Source organism: Pogoniulus pusillus, chromosome 39 (assembly GCF_015220805.1).
Source record: "Pogoniulus pusillus isolate bPogPus1 chromosome 39, bPogPus1.pri, whole genome shotgun sequence".
Lineage (NCBI taxonomy): Eukaryota > Metazoa > Chordata > Aves > Piciformes > Lybiidae > Pogoniulus > Pogoniulus pusillus.
The window spans coordinates 6854303-6871498 of record NC_087302.1 but is presented as its reverse complement, the minus strand read 5'-3'; the positions used below and the strand labels follow the sequence as shown (position 1 = coordinate 6871498).

The window sequence follows — 17196 nt, the reverse complement described above, 5'->3', positions numbered from 1 at the left end:
CCTATCTTGGGACTGTTGGGAAATTAAAAATATTACAGCCTGACAGCTATGACCAAAATTGAAGTCCCTACAGACAGGAGGAAATTGCTTCAAACTAGAGAGAACACTTCCCAATCAGTTTACACCTCCTGGCAGGGCACCTGAAATCAGTGCTTTGTCACATGCAATCTGCATTCTTTATATGATAGCAAGAAAATATTTGCTTTTTTAAGACACACTGCATGACAGAAGAGAGGCTCTTTACAATTACTCCTTTGCAATACTTCTGTCAGGTATCATTAGTGAATCTGTCATGTCACTTGATAACCAAGGCCCCTACAGCACACAAATAACTGAGCTCTTGTATTACTGCTTCATCCTTCTGACAGAAGGGTACAGACCAATCTTTTGTACCCTGTCATCTTCCCAGAAAGCACATTAACCAGGGGTCAGTGGCCTTGATAAATTTAAGTTCTGTACCACAGCAGAACACTCAGGGCTGTAGGGAAAGGCTCAGTCTTTGTCTCCACAGCCCCAGCCAGAAGAGAGCCAGCAGCAGGCGGCTCAGAGCAGCAGGAACAAAGCTGGGACAGACAACTGCTGCTTTGGAATTGTGTCAGCAGTGGGGCAGAGCCTGCAGAGTGCTGCTGACATGAGCCCCTGGAGCTGCTCAGACCAGCAGCTGAACAGGCCCCCTCAAGAGGTGAAATGGGCTGCAGACTACAGGGACCATAACACAGAGCTCCCCCACAGCCCAAACAGGTTCCTGTGCTTGCGCAAAAGGTCACAGTTGGGGAAAAAAGCAATGACCCAAACCCACCAAAAGCCAAAACCCCAATAACCCAAGTTTTCCCTACAGCCACCTGCAGGAGGGTTGTAGCCAGGTGGGGTTGGTCTCTTCTCCCAAGCACCCAGGGACAGAACAAGAGGACACAGCCTCAAGCTGCACCAGGGCAGGGTCAGGCTGGATGTTAGGAAGAAGTTTTTAATGGTAAGAGAGACTGGGATTGGAATGGGCTGCCTAGGGAGGTGGTGGAGACACCATCCCTTGAGGTGTTTAAGAGGAGGCTGAATGAGGCACTTAGTGCCATGGTTTAGTTAATTAGAAGGGTTAGGTGATAGTTTGGGCTCGATGATCCTAGAGGTCTCTTCCAACCTGGTTTATCCTGTGATTCCCAACCATGTGCCCCTGTTGCAAAGCCAGGTGCACCTCTGGGTTTTGGCAAGTCCTTTCCTCTCCTTTTAGCCAAGCTGAGGCAGATGCACACTTTATGCTCCTCTCTCCAACACCACCTCCCTGCCCCCTCTGGCTAGCTGTAATCCCAGTTTTGGTTCGCAGCCTCTTCCCTCAAACAATGTCACCTTGGGAAGTATTTAGAAGTGAAACCAAGTTTACCTCTGAGTCCTCCCTTCAGAGGTCTGCACTGGCCACGCAGTAAGCACAGCCAGAGAGCCCCCCAAGCAGAGCGCAGCAGCCCACCACACGCAGAGGCCCCAGGAGGCAGCACCAGCCCCGAGCACCAGCTGAAGCCCATTTCTCACCCTCCTGTGACACAATCATTTAGCTTTAAATTACGTCCAGAAACACAAAAAACATTCACAGCACTGAGACAAGACCACGGCACACAGCTCACAGCCTGCCAGCAGTGCCACAAACGACACAGACTTCTGGGGGTGAGCAGGACCCTTGCCCCAAACTCCTTCCTGAACACAAACTGGCAGCAGCTCCGCAGCTCCCCTGGGCCTGACGCTCTCCGTTGTTATGGCAGCAAGCTCCCAGCTTAATTCCCTATTTTGCCATCATGAGCTGTTCTTTATAAAACTTTGGATTTGCTTCCTGCAGCAGTATGAGCAAAACATGTCATGGAAAATGAAAACAAATGCTGTAATCTCCAGCAGGAAAAAAAAAAGTATTTTCCATTTATTACTAGCAATTGCTTTATTGTTTGTAGACAAGATGAGCTTCTCCACGTTAAAAATGTTTGCCCACTCAGAAGGGCTCATCCATCCCCCTGCCAGAGGCAGGTCCACAGCACTGCCCTAACAACAGCCTCGTATTGCGCTTGGGCAGATCAATGCCCGCACAGGAATCTGGTGGTGAGCCTGGGCCAGAGTGGAGAAGTCTTGGTATGAGGTGAAAACCTGCACTGGTGGGAGAATCACAAAGACTTGATTTATTCCCTGCTCTTAGCCTCCTCATCTCTTAAAATTTAAAAGCTCATAAATCCTTTTTCTTTCTATATATAAACTCAGCCCCAAACTGAAGTTAAAAGCAAAGCTGCTACTAGGGATATGCCAACAGCGAGGGGTTAATAGTAACATTAAGACTGGACTGTACTCTGAGAGCAAGATAACCAAACAGAAGATTGAAAGGATTGCCTGGGGAAAAGAGAAGAAAGTCAAACACAACAGCAGGCAGAGGGAAAATAACAGAAAGTCACAGAGAATGGTATGCATTGGAAAGCAGAACAACAAAGTAATAGCGAGGCTGCTTTAGGCAACCTCCAGAGCCTGTTGTTGTGCAAAAGCCAGATCTTTCCCCCTTCAGCAGCTGAACATGCTCCTTTACATTGCTTCACGAGGCTTTTAGGAGAACCTCATGTACCAGACTCTCTGAAATGACCTAATAAATGTCGAGTTGGTGTTTGTTGTGCTGCTGAGCTGTCTCTGAAGGATGACACACGCAACACAGGGACCAGTCAGGAGGAATAATGTACTTTATACCATTCGAGTTCTGCAAGATGAACAGGCAGAAGCCTCTTGTTTTCAGTTTTAATTTAAATTAACCACAAAGGAACTGTTTAAGTGAGGATATGCACACTGCAGCTCGGCAAAGAACACTAAGTGACTGCAGAAGGAAGGAAAAAAAAGGTTTCAGAAGCATTACAGCAAACACACAGCACTGTGAAGGTCACAAAGATGGGCAACAGAGACACTGCAGAAAAACAAGGGTTGGGGCTTTCATTCCTCATCACCCTACGAAACACAGTTGATGGAGTTGCCTTTGCTGCTGTACTGAAACAGGCCAAAGATAGCTATTTATACACCCACCCCCTCATGGAAAGGCTGGGGGTACACACACTGCAACTGCAAACATGTGAGCATCACCACACTGCTGGGGAGGACTGGGAGGGTGCAATGACAGGATGAGGAGGAATGAGTTTAAACTGGAAGAGGGGAGATTGAAACTGGATGTTAGGAAGAAGTTGTTTGCAGTGAGGGTGGTGAGACACTGGCACAGGTTGCCCAGGGAGGTTGTGGAGCACAGAATCACAGAACGTGATCACATTCTGTGATTCTGTGCTCCACAACCTCCCTGGAGGTATTCAGGACCAGGTTGGATGAGGGCTTAAGCAACCTGTTCTAGTGGGAGGTATCCCTGCCTATGGCAGGAGGTTGGAACTGACTGACCTTTGAGGTCCCTTCCAACCTAAACCATTCTATGACTTCATTTCTACATTTGCAAGGTCAGTAAAAAAAAAATCAAAGCTCAAAGTTGAAACGTACAAATCAATTCTGAGAACTCAATTTGGGAAGACTTTACAATGCTGCTCAGTAATGCAGAAAAATGAAGCCACAAAGCTGATCTAGGGTAGGGTGTCCCTGCCCATGGCAGGGGGTTGGAACTAGATGATCCTTGTGGTCCATTCTAACCCTGACTGATGCTATGATTCTAAGTGTGTCTGGCTGGTGCTGCTTGTAGGAGGAGGTGGTTGAGGCCCCATCCCTGGAGATGTTTAAGGCCAGGCTGGATGAGGTTCTGGCCAGGCTGATCTGTCCCTGCCCATGGCAGGGGGAGGGGGTGGAACTGGCTGATCCTTGTGGTCCCTTCCAACCCTGACTGATTCCATGATTTTACAAACCATGACCCTTAGCCTGCTCTGAGAGCAGGAGGGAGCTCCCCATCATGTTGCTGTGATGCAGCTTTGATGCTGACAGACACAAGGACAACTTTCTGGAGGTCTGGCACGCATGCACCGCACTGTGCAGGGAGCCATCGGCTGAAGTTTCCATGCCAACACCTCCTGGAGACAGGAGCAGCTCTCCAACCCACCGAGCTGTGGTGCCCAGGGGTGAATGCTCCAGGACTCAGTGGTTTGCTTTTAAACGTCTCAAAAACTGCTTCCAACTAAAAAAAAAACCAAAGCAATTTTCCAAAGCAGTTCATTAAAAGCACAGGAGGCTCCTCGTCATCACTCAGTAGCAGGGCTTGCACTTCTCTCACCAGCAGGACAAGGGAGGTTATTCTTCTGTGCTCAGCACTGCTCAGGCCACACCTTGAGGGCTGTTCTGGGCTTCTCAAGTCAAGAGAGATGTTGAGGTGCTGGAAGGTGTTTGGAGAAGGGCAGCAAGGCTGGGGAGGGGCCTGGAGCACAGCCCTGTGAGGAGAGGCTGAGGGAGCTGGGGGGGTGCAGCCTGCAGCAGAGGAGGCTCAGGGCAGAGCTCATTGCTGTCTGCAGCTGCCTGCAGGGAGGCTGTAGCCAGGTGGGATTGGGCTCTGCTGCCAGGCAGCCAGCAATAGAATAAGGGGACACAGCCCCAAGTTGTGCCAGGGCAGGTCTAGGCTGGATGTTAGGAGGAAGTTGTTGGCAGAGAGAGTGATTGGCACTGGAATGGGCTGCCCAGGGAGGTGGTGGAGTGGCTGTGCCTGGAGGTGTTGAAGCCAAGCCTGGCTGGGGCACTTAGTGCCATGCTCTGGTTGCTTGGCCAGGGCTGGGTGCTAGGTTGGACTGGCTGAGCTTGGAGCTCTCTTTCAGCCTGCCTGATTCTATGAAAATGCATTTCAGAGGAGGCGATGAGAGAGAGAAGGGACTCGCAGCTCCATCCCTGGAGCAGACTGCAAAGGGCTGCGCTGCGCCCCACACAGTTCAAGGCAGGGATGGAGCTGCGGCCTCTGCCCGGGGCAGAGGGGCACAAGCGTGGGGCACGGCAGGGGCTCTGGAGTGGGCGCGGACCCTGCCGGCTGCTCGCCTCAGGGCCGCGCTCGGCGGAGCTGTGAGCGGGGCAGGACGGCGGCAGGAGCCTGTGCCGCGGCATCTGCCGCCACCTCCCGGCGCCTCCCGTCCCGGCCGGGGCCCGTCCGTTGCGCCGCTCGCTGCCGCAGGCTGCTCGGGCCCTGCCCCCCGCGGGAAGGGGCACTGCGGGGCCGGGCTGCCTTGCAGAGGCGCTCCGGGGTTCGGAGCCAACTCCCGCGTCCCGCTCGCCCCTGCCCGGCTGCTCAGCCCTCCTCAGCCTCCGACCGGCCCCGGTCCGGCTGCGCACGGGCGGGTTTTAATCACCCAAGAACGAAGAAAGCGCAGGTTAAGCACCGCTGCACCACTCCGGATGCTGAATGGGAGCAGAGGAGAAATGCAGCCCGGATTCCATGCTGTAAATCCAGCATTCCACTGGCGCAAACAGAATCCCAGCGCCCGAGGTTCCCCTCAGCTGTGGCGTTATGTAAGCAGAGAGGCTGCACAAGGCAACGCAGAGCAAGAAAAGTCCACGTGAAACGCAAGGGCTCAGAAAGCAGCTAAACAGCTTTGCTCAACAGCTACTAAAAGAGGAATTGCCAGGGCTGGTCAAGTGAAAACCAGTTGCTGCTTAATTCAAAGTAAGCGAGATCTCTGATGTGACGACGCAAAAGCCATTGAAAGGAACATTCAACTACCCAAGCCAGGAGCGTGGCATGAGGATGCCCAGGTCAGAACTCCTGTGCAACAACATTAATTTTCTGGTATTCCTCAGCAGCTGCTCAGGGATGATAATTGAACATCAGTTCAGAGATCTGAGCACATCCATTCACTGAGCCCAACACACTCCAAAAGCAAGCAGAAATACACTGTGATGCAAACCATGAAGGTGGCAGAGCCCAGCAGTGCCCTGCACCGGAGCTGCCCACCCAGCCAAGACACAAGGAGAGTCCCAGTACCAGAAACATGTTGGAGGTTCAAATTATTTCAATCAGAACAGAAAGAGAGAGCAGCATTTTGAGGATGCCTGACCAGCATATGTGGTTTTCCCCAGCTTGTGAGCAGAAACATTGATGGATTACCACATGGAAGTCTGCTTTTCCTCAGGGAAAGAGGCCAGCAGCTGAGGAGGAAGGCTGAGATGGACAGCACTGCTCAGCAGCTCATCTGGTGCTATGGCCCATGGAGGGCTCCGAGGACACACTCCCACACAGCACCTCCCACTCCCTCCTCCAAGTAACTGATCCAAGAACCTGAGTTTGAACTCTGCCCATTACAGAGAGGTGCTCCCCAGGACGATGCAGACCGGCAAGGAAGTTCAGATGAGCACATCTGGGCCAGCAGTTCCGTGGGGAACAGAGACCCTGGTCCCATTATGGGCTGATCTCCACTCAAGGTAACTTCTGCTCACTCACCAGGTAACTGTTGCTGCTCCAAGGAGAATCAAGCTTGTCATCAGGTGAAGTAAAGAGGCAAGGAGTAAAAACATCTCCACGTTGAGTCCACAGTGAGCACCTACACACCACCCGGCTACGCCCAGCTGCTTTGGAGTTCAGTCGTAGCAAGGATGCTCAAAAGACCAAAAGCAGATCGTCTCAGGAATGTGCCATGCACACTTCTGCTCGTTTGCCTTTTAATGAGACTCAACCAGCAGTAGGTCTGCACTGCTTTGCTCCCAAAGTCCAAACTAATCACATCTTTGGATTGCCAGAGCCAACGTCACTCAAGGCCAACTGCTGACTAATTCAGCAGAGATTCTCCAAAGGGCCAGAGTGGGCTCAGATCCTCAGAGGGTGTCTTGATTTGCTGTATCACTGCTAGGTAGCAACACTGGTTTGAAAGCAGCAATCTGTCACAAGGCATAGATTGCCCCCTGACAATGAACCGAACAGACAGGGCAAAGAATGAGATTTGATTTCTCTGAACAAACGTGGGAGAAGAGCCAAACACATCAGCAGCTTATTTTTGGATGTGAAATGCAAAGGATGTATTTTACAGAGGCAAAATTAAAACAAAACAAAAATACAAACAAAAACCCAGCTCTGTAGGTCATCAAAAGGTATGAAAACAGAGAGCAAAAACCTCTTTTGGCCATCCTGAGAGACTTCTCAGCTCCTCCCTCAATCCAGGGATCACTGGTAGATCTACAGAATCATAGAATCAATCAGGTTAGAAGAGACCTCCAAGCTCATCCAGCCCAATCTAGCACCCAGCCTTGTCCAATGAACCAGACCATGGCACCAAGTGCCTCATCCAGGCTTGGCTTCAACACCTCCAGGGATGGTGACTCCACCACCTCCCTGGGCAGCCCATTCCAATGCCAATCACTCTCTCTCTGCAGAACTTCCTCCTAACATCCAGCTTATACCTGCCCTGGCAGAACTTGAGGCTGTGTCCCCTTGTTCTGTTGCTGGTTGCCTGGGAGAAGAGGTGAGTTGAGAGCAGGCCACAAATATCAAGGACCAAACTGTTCTGAACTGTCTGATGCTGTTATAAAGCAGAGGGAGCACCAGCAAATGATTTGGGAAAGCTGTTGGTGAGAGAGGGCAAAGGCCTGAGGATGAGAGGCTGCTAAGTGTGTTAAAAGATGAACTGCACTGTTTGGCACCCAGATAGGTATGGAAGGAGGTATTTTCTCCATACAGCACTGTTTGTTTGTATTTTTTAACTATATTTTCAATTCCTTGGTGAGAGGCCTGAAAAGAGCTTTCAAACGTCCATTAACAGAATCCATTAATGAATCTGCTGGGCTGTGTCAGTTTCCCTCTACTGAATGTCTGCAGAGAATAAATCATTGGCTGAAGGCAGGGACAGCAAAGACACTTATTAAGTTGTGCATTAAGCACTCTGCAAGCTACAGAAGTGTCCCCCAAAATGCCTCAGAGAACATGAAGCTGTGGACAGCTGCCAGTAGCACAAGGTCAGCAATGGCAGAAACAGCTCAGGCTTAGGTGCTGGATGAGCCTCGGTAGCAAGTGGAGCCAGCACAGAGAGAGGGGCAGAGATGTGGCCTCCTGTGTCCGTGTGGAAAATCCAAATCAGGCTCATTACAGAGATCAGAAGTTATTCTAGCATCTGGAGAAAACATGTTCTAACAGAGGGGGGGAGCTCATGTGAGGAATTATCAAAACTCTCAGGCAGAAGAGGACTGGAGGAAAGCCCTTTGCAGCACTCATTTGTACAGAGCCCTGCTGAGCAGAGCTCAGCTTTCCAAGAGCTGGGGGGAGACTGCAGTCCATTTGCTCTTTCCCTGCATCACACAGGTATTTAGCAAACACTGGCTCTTGGAACAATCACCACCCAGTGGCCTATGGAGATAGAGTCAGGAGAAGTTCAGACTCAAAGTAGGTTTTTGGTGGTGAACTCGACTTGTCTCTGTGTCCTCTCAAGCTGCCCACCTCACCATTTGCCTCTGCAATGTGTCCAGGAAGTGGAGATTTAATACTGAAGAAGTATGCAAGAAGCTGCTTTGACAAGACTTAAGTTTACAAATCCCTACCAAATACTCCAAGGCACAGAGTATCATAGAACCAACCAGGTTGGAAGAGACCTCCAAGCTCATCCAGTCCAACCTAGCACCCAGCCCTATCCAATCATCTAGACCATGGACCAAATGCCTCATCCAGTCTTTTCTTGAACACCTTGAACCTGTAAACAACACAAACCCAACCAGTATGGGTAGAAAGTCCCAAAGCATCAGTATAGAATGAAGGAAATGATGATGACCTTGGAGGTCTCTTCCAACCTGGTTGATTCTATGAAATGGGACTGGAGGAGGAGACTGATGAGCAGCAGGACCTGCCCAGGCATCAGAAGAAGGAATTTAAGTCCTCCAAGTAGCACAACTAATCTGTAAACTTTAACTACAGTAACAAATCTTGTTTCTTCCTACTGAAGAGAAAGCCTGGTGCAGAGCAGTTGCCTATTACCGTGCTGTGAAATAAAGGTTAAGTGGCTAAATGTTAGTAGTGTCAATCTTCTTTACAGAAAATTGAATTAAGGGTCTTTCATGTAGCTGAGCTGTGGCTGTGTCATTAAAGTCAGTCTGCAAATTCAGAAAAAGCAAAGGGTAAGTGTGTCAGAGGCATCTAATTACGTGAACATGACAGAGGCAGAACGTACACAGGGGCTGGTGTACTGGAAAAAAACCTCATGGCACTCCACAGCCCAAATAATCCACTAAATCAGACTCCTTTACTAGCTGAAAAATACTAGAAAGGTTTACTCTGAGAGGCTTGTTTAATTCAGTCTGCGATGTGCTGCCCAATAAATTCTTGCTGTAAGTATTGCTTAGAGAAATGAGAGTAGAGAAGCCTTACAGTACTAATCCATCATTTAGCACAGCAGTCAAAACACCCAAAGTGTGTTTTACAGTTCTTCTGAAATGCATTTAAAACTCTTTATCCTGATTTAAGAAATGAGGTTGTCACAAACCTCACCACACTGTGTGCATCCAACTTCCTTCTGGGATCTTATCATTGTTGTTAGCAATACAACACACGCTCAGAAGAGACCAACAAGTGAGTTTTGGCTCTTGGAGCTTACAGACTTAGGAGATGCTCATTACTAACAATGATCAAAGGGGTGATCAGTGCAGGCCTTCATGTGACAATGCCTTACAATCTTCAGGCAAGGTAGGGAGTGAGTCTGGGAGACAAAGTTTCTCAGTCCTCCTTCTTGAGCATCACATTGTGCTGTTCACAGGCTCACAGGTTGTCAGGGGTTGGAAGTGACCCAAGGAGATCATCAAGTCCAGTCCCCCTGCCAGAGCAGGACCAGGCAGTCTAACACAGATCACAGAGGAACACATCCAGACAGGCCTGGAAAGGCTCCACAGAAGGAGACTCCACAACCTCTCTGGGCAGCCTGTGCCAGTGCTCTGGGACCCTTCCAGTAAAGAAGTTCCCCCTTGTGTTGAGCTGCAACCTCCTGTGCTGCAGCTTCCATCCACTGCTCCTTGTCCTATCTCAGGGAGCAGTGAGCAGATCCTGTTCCCCCCCCTACCCCCAGCCCTCAGATGTTTATAATAATTGATTAAATCCCCTCTCAGTCTTCTCTTCTCCAGACCAAGCAGTCCCAGGTCACTCAACCTGTCCTCATAAGGCAGTGCTCCAATTCCCTCATCATCCTCACAGTCCTCTGCTGGACTCTCTCCAGCAGATCCCTGTCCCTCTTAAACTGGAGAGCCCAAAACTAAACACAGTATTCAAGATAAGGTCTCAGTAGGGCAGAGTAGAGGGGAAGGAGAACCTCCCTTGATCTGCTGGACACACTCTGCTTAATACAGCCCAAGATCCCATTGGCCTTCTTAGGGTTGGAGCTACTCTACCAACAAACCAGCCCACTGTTGGTAACTTCTGCAGAAACAATTTGGCTTTGTGTTTGTTTGTGAACTTTATCATTAAAGCACTTCAAGTTTTGAAGATAACCAAAATATGCCTTGGAAGGCACAGCCCCAAACAATCCTGAGGGGATACAAAAGAGCACTGGCACAGAATGAGCTGTTTACTCTGACAAACACGGAGCAGAGAAGGACAGGAGCTGAAATGTGAGCAGTGGGAGCCTGTGTGCAATCCTCCAAGGCTTTCTTTTTGGCAGCATAAAGATCTCCAAGTCAGCTCTAACAGAAGCCCTTAGGTTGTGGACATCCATGGCTGGGGTCCTCAGCTACCAGGAAAACATAACAGTAAACCTATCTGTAATTTAGTGCAGAGGGAAGAAGAAAGAAAACACTGGCAGAAGCTAGATGGCATTTAGATGGAGTCTTTCAGTGCCATGTGGCTGGTGTATGAAAATAACACTTGGTGCCCAGCTAACAATTGCCTCCGTTTGCAAATAGAACAGCACAGGTGGCTGAAGCTTGGAAGCAAAGCAGAAGGATCTGGAGCTGTGAAGCCAAGAGGAAAGCATCACCTTCCACCAGCTACCCTGAGCTCCTTCCCCCCAGCTCCAGATCACAAAACATCTCTGGGCAAGGTGTGGGACACTGCCCTGTGTCCAGAGAGCAGCTCCTCCCTAACATGAACTACACCACACAGCTTCTCCTTAGACCACCTGAAAGCAAAAACCTTTTGCTCAGGCCAGCACACAGACAGCACAAGGGCAGCACCAGTGCTGGGGAGGGTCCAGGGGGGTTTCAGAGCTTCTGCTGCCCCTGCCCTCCTTCACCCATCATGATGCTGCTGCCACTGCCATGTGGCAGGGCAGTGACAACCACTGCCTTACAACTGCAGGAAAAGGAGTAAATGAAGAGCAGCCACATCTGGAAACCCACGTGTAGGGCAACAACAGGTAAAGGCTCTGCCAGGCTCCAAGACAAGGAGCACTTTGCAGTGATGCCATCCCACCAGTCTCCCTCAAAGCCCAGTGCAGCTCTGGGAAGGGGTCAGCACCTCCTCATGGCAATCAGGAATATTCCTTTAGTGGGGGTGAACATGAGAGGTGTGAAAAATGAAACAAATTCCAACAGGGAGAGAGGAGAGATGCTGACACTGGCTGCTGGACCACACAACCCACTGGGTTTTACTGAATGCTGCTTTTCCTTTTCTCCCTCTCGTTACACCTGGAGACATTCTCAGCCTGTGCAGGACTTGGTGGAACGACAGCAGGTTTCATTTTAAGTTGGTTTGACCTGATGCACTGGTAGAAGAAACTGTGCATAGCCCAATACATTCCCTGCCCACAGCCTTGAGGACTTTAAACATGAAAATAAGCTTTGGGATGCCACTTTGGAGCAACACCAGTACCAGACATGATAACACAAGCCATGGACCGTGGTGGGACAGCTGGGAGAGACCCCAGTGGGTGAGGGTTTGGCTGACAATCCCCAGTATGTTAATGTGCCACCACTGAAGGGAAAAGCAAGGCACAGAGAACTGTGCAGCTGTTTCTGATAGAAGATCAGACACTGAAGGAGATATGAGCAGAACTAAAATGATTTTAAAATAATGAATGGCTTTCAAATAAAAATGCAGAAGTGATCATTTCCTTCAGCTGAACAGTGGGGAAGAGAAATGCTAAAGAGCCTTCCACAAGGGAACAGTTTGACCTTTTATGTAATACATGGAGACTTTCCCATCTTCTCTTTGATTTGGAATTTTCTTGAGAAGGGAAAACAAAACAAAAAAAGGACTGATCAGATCAGCAACCTTCTGCCTGCTTACAGAGATCTGCTGCATTGTCAAGAGATAAATTCATTGTCTGCTTTTCAGAAGCTCCCTCCCCACACCTTGCTGAGGCAGCACATCCCCTACCTCATCCCAGGTGCTGGCACAATGGAGCCTGACTGCAGAGCAGCAGCAGGGATCTCTCAGGCTTGCAGCAGTTTGTCTTTCAATGCAGGTGCTATGGCTGCGGGGGGAAGAGTCAGTGGAGAGTGTCTGTGCCACCCTGCAGCCACGGCTGTCGATCCACCAGCCAGAGCTGTCCTTTTGCAGGTCAGCAGGGACAGGCAGCCTTCCAGCTGGAGCTGCTCCTTCTCACATCCACTACCACTCTGCCTGTCCCTGTCCTCATTTTGTAGCAGTTCTCACAATGCTCAGTTTCCATCTCAAGTAAGATTTGTTTGCACTGATGATAAAACAAGAAGAATCCAGATAAAGTGCACCCTGTAAGCCTCTGCCAGGCTTCAGACAAAGACCTGGATTTACTGGGATGTCAGGAGAGCTCACTGAGCACAGCCCAGCAGCTAGAAACCCCTCACCAAACAGAAGCAGATTGACAAGATCTAACCAAGCCTCTGAAGGTGAGAAAGAAGCATACTGGAGAAGCACAGTGGAGCAGGCTGCCAAGAGAGGTGGTGGAGTCTCTTTGCAGACACTCCAAACCCACCTGGATGTGTTCCTGTGTGACCTACTCTGGCAGGGGGATTGGACTGGATGATCTTTTGAGGTCCCTTCCAACCCCAAACATTCTGTGATAAAGCACAAGAGGCAGCAGAGGTTTGACACCACAGCAGCAGATGAATCCAGACACACCAGGACAGGAATGACCTAACTGAGGCACCAGGCAGGTGATGGAGCCTGGATAAATACACAAACAGGCTCAAACATGTGAAGAGAGTCAAAACAATCATCTAAAGGGGTGGAACAACAATTAGAATTTGCAAATATGTTAAAAATATTAAGAAGAGAGGCTTGTTTTAATGAGAGCACTTTATTAAGGCTTCCTAATTACACACTCAGCCCCTCCCTGAGTTCTAATCACCGAGCAGCTCCCTGCACCTCGAGAGGCTGTCTGGCAGCAGCAGGAGCTGTCGCTGCAACATGTGCACTGCAAAGGCAACTGCAGACAGCAGAGCTGTGAAAGCTGAGTTCTCTCTACCTGTCCTAACTTATAAGCACAGATCAGTCATTCAGTGTCTGCTCAATTAAGAGCAGACTAAGTGGAACACTCCAAAACAAGATAACTTAAACAACAGGGAAAGGCACCTGCCTTTCCTCCCAGGAACCAGGGCTTGTTCTGCCTGATTTACAAACAATCTTCTATCCACTCCTTTTAAATCTACACTGTGAGGTTTCAGTTTATTCACAATAGAGAAAAGGATTTACTTGAGACAGCAAACAAAGGCAGTTTGCTCTAGAAAGCACAACTAACACAAGTAACAGTTTGTTCAGTTGGATGAGACCCAAACCTCTTCCAGTATCAATGCAGCCAATATGCAAACACAGGATCACAGGATGTTAGGGGATGGAAGGCACCTAAGGAGATGGAGTGCAACACCTCTGCCAGAGCAGGATCATAACTGTCTCCAGTTCTGGGCTCCTCAATTCAAGTGAGATGCTGAGGTGCTGGAAGGTGTCCAGAGAAGGGCAGCAAGGCTGGGGAGGGGCCTGGAGCAGAGCCCTGTGAGGAGAGGCTGAGGGAGCTGGGGGTGTGCAGCCTGCAGAAGAGGAGGCTCAGGGCAGAGCTCATTGCTGTCTGCAGCTGCCTGCAGGGAGGCTGTAGCCAGGTGGGGTTGGGCTCTGCTGCCAGGCAGCCAGCAACAGATGAAGGGGACAAAGGCTCAAGCTGTGCCAGGGCAGGTCTAGGCTGCATGTCAGGAGGAAGTTTTTGGCAGAGAGAGTGATTGGCATTGGAATGGGCTGCCCAGGGAGGTAGTGGAGTGCCCATTCCTGGAGGTGTTGAAGCCAAGCCTGGATGAGGCACTTAGTGCTGTGGTCTGGTTGACTGGCTAGGGCTGGGTTGTACTGTATGAGCTTCGAGGTCTCTTCCAACCTGCTTGATTCTATGGTAATCTAGCTCAGGTCACACAGGAACACATCCAGACAGTGCCTGGAAGTCTCCAGAGAAGGAGACTCCACAACCTCTCTGGGCAGCCTGCACCAGTGCTCTGTGACCCTTACAGTACAGAAGTTCTTCCTCACGCTGAGGTGGAGCTTCCTGTGCTGCAACCTCACTGACATTTACTGAGCACTGCTGCCCCAATCCCACCCCAGGCAGGAACTCCCAAGACTGCTTTTTGCAGGCTAACCCTCTGGGTTGGGCCAAGCTGCCTGCCCTTGTGCTTGCCCTACCGCAGCATTCCTGCGCCGCTGGATCGTGCAGGGCTCTGGAGCTCTGAGCTCAGCTCAGTCACAGCCCCACAGAAAAAAATGTCCTTGCAGCTGCTCTGCGTTACACAAGCCATTTAATCTGCTTGGGACTTGGCACTGTTTTCCCAGCAGAAGGGCACATGTTCACATGCCAAGACCTTTCTTTTGGAGCGTTCTGATTAGAGCAGAACTCATGCAAATCATAGACAGGTTTATTTTTAGCCTGCTTCCCATAGCAAGCAAAGCATGCAATTACTCTCTTCATAATTTCTAGGCCCACTAACCTATTTCAGGCTGGAGGCTGGCAGAGCAGGAGCCTGACAAAGATATGAGAGCCACAAAGATGCTGTGTCTGTTCTCCCAGAGCAGAACCGACCTCTTGGGTGGCCCAACCAGCACAGGCAACAGCAGATGCTCAGAGCAAAGGCATCTTTCAGCCATGCCCGAGTGGCAGAGCAAGGTCCATTCTAGCTGGACTCATAAACTAGGTTTACACAGCAACAAAATGGGCTCTGGAGCACCAAACCCACCCAAAATATCCCTGCTTCCCAGCACTGTCAAGAGGAACAAACCTCCTAACAGTGCTGTTCGTTCCCACACATTGGCCCATGGGGAAATACTGATGGGAATTTTGGACACAGCTCTACTGGGCTCAGTCCCCACATCCTGCAGGAACCTCTGAGCTCCAGCTGGAGCAGGGACCACACTGGTACAGGAGCAATTCCTGCTCCAGGGAAGAGAGTCATTATGCAGTTTTCATGAAGGAAGCAGAGCTCAAACCAGCTTTACAAGGAGCTTGGGCTCCCAGAGATGGGCTACAGCATTCCCAAAGGATACCTCATGTTTTGTTAGAGAGAGGCAGCTCAGCAGTAAAATCAAGCTATGCCTCACACTGCTGTGCCTCACCAGCCTCCCAAGGACTCCCAGGAACACAAACCCACCAAGTGCCAGGTCAGCACTCCTGCCATCAAATTAACAGATGTGCCATGGTGCAGAGGTATTGATTAGAGAGGGCTCAAAGTCTAACTGGAAAATAAACACACATCTCCCCCCAGCCCTGTGCACAGTGTGGGCAGTCAGCAAAATCCCTGCACCTCCAGATGTGCACTGGCCATGGCCAGCATTAATGCCTGGCTCAGACAGAGCTCCCATAGCAACTCTGCACCCAGACAGGTGATTTATTCAGTCTGCTACAGCAGCCAAGGATGGGGGCAAGCTGGTGTGTGCCAAACGCAAGCAACCACCCCCTGTCAACCTCTTCCCTTTCAGGAACTCCTCTCATCCCTACACACCAAGCCTGGTCCAGGTCAAGCCTGCACCCACAGGACCCTCTGTGGGGCTGTGCACAGCACTGCAGCCACATCCAGCTCAAAGCCACCTGTGAGCACACGGATTGATGTCAGCGTTTCACCTGCAGATCATGTGCCTGCCCACCGCTGCTCTGCAGGAGGACATGGCTAAGGCAGCCCCAGCACCAGAGCAGCTCCTGCAGAGCCTCAGTGTTCCTTCTGAATGGTGCAAGCACATCTTTGACAGAATAAATCCCCTTGTAGCCAGGCAGTGTTCACAACTTCCAAATTCACTCTTCACGCTGTTAACACATCTGAAAAACAAGGGTTTGCTGTTCTGTGGGACAGCAGGGGCAAGGAGGGCACTGAAGGGGGGAAAAAGGGAAAGATGACAGCATTCCCAGTCTGGTACATGCCTATTTATTTCTCTAAAGAGAGGGGGGAGGGAAAAAAGACATTGCAGAAGAGTTATTCCAGAGGGCAGCCTGTTGTAACTGCAGTCACAGCTCTAAATTACACAGCCAGGAGGTCACAACGATCTTTATCTTCCTCCTTTGCCCTCCCTCACCCACCAACACAACAATGGCAACTCCATTCCAGTAACTGAGTGCACCTTAAACTTTACAAGTTACCTTTAAATGGCTGCCTGATGGCTTTTTGGTTTTCCTTGTCAGTTCCTTGTTTTGCTGCTGCTGGCTAAACCTCTTCAGGTAACAGTAGGTTAAAAACTCCACAGCACTCATGGTTGTATTTTCCTGTACTGTCAGTTCAAGTTCAGATGTGCCTGGTGTGGCTCATGGCATTTCAGTGATGGGGTGCCCCACGTACAGAAACCTTACACTCAACTAATAAAGGGTTAAGGACTTCTTAGGCAGCTCAACTGACCTTGGTGTAACCACCAGAGTCAGCTCTTCAGCACCACAGATGGTTGAACTGATGCTGCCAATGTCTTAAGCTGAGAAAATGCCTTTTTTGTTTGGTTGGTTGGTTTGGGGTTTTTTTCCCCTCTCTTCTTCTTTCCCCCCCCTTTAAATTATTATTTCTCCATGCTGTGTTTACTGTTTTACATATGCCTCTGACTGCCAAAGAATTGTTAACTAATCACCATGAGATTCATTTTGTTAGTACACAGCTGGGTACTTGGTCATGCAACATCTGCTTCTCAGCATTTTTCCCCCCTTCTCTATCAGTAGTTTGTAAGAAAATGCTCTCAGCAGAATCTGTCAATCAGGCTGTGGAAAAAGCAGATGGTAGCTAACAGCTATTAAAATATCAACCTTTAGCTCCATCCTGAACCCATGGCTCCTACAGAACAGGAAGCCCACCTAGAGCAGACACGAGGCAGACAAGGGACATTCTGATGTCCTCATTGCAGGGGTAACAGCAGCAGTGCATGCTCCTGGACTCCCTCCTTCTGCTGGACCTGCTCTCCTGCCTTTCACA

General features: G+C 49.9%; 1 protein-coding gene across 3 annotated transcripts in view; it reads right to left on the bottom strand.

The window, feature by feature from the left end:
- MAGI3 (membrane associated guanylate kinase, WW and PDZ domain containing 3) overlaps positions 1-17196 on the bottom strand; it is a 72428-nt gene that overhangs the window by 34660 nt on the left and 20572 nt on the right. The window lies entirely within an intron of this gene.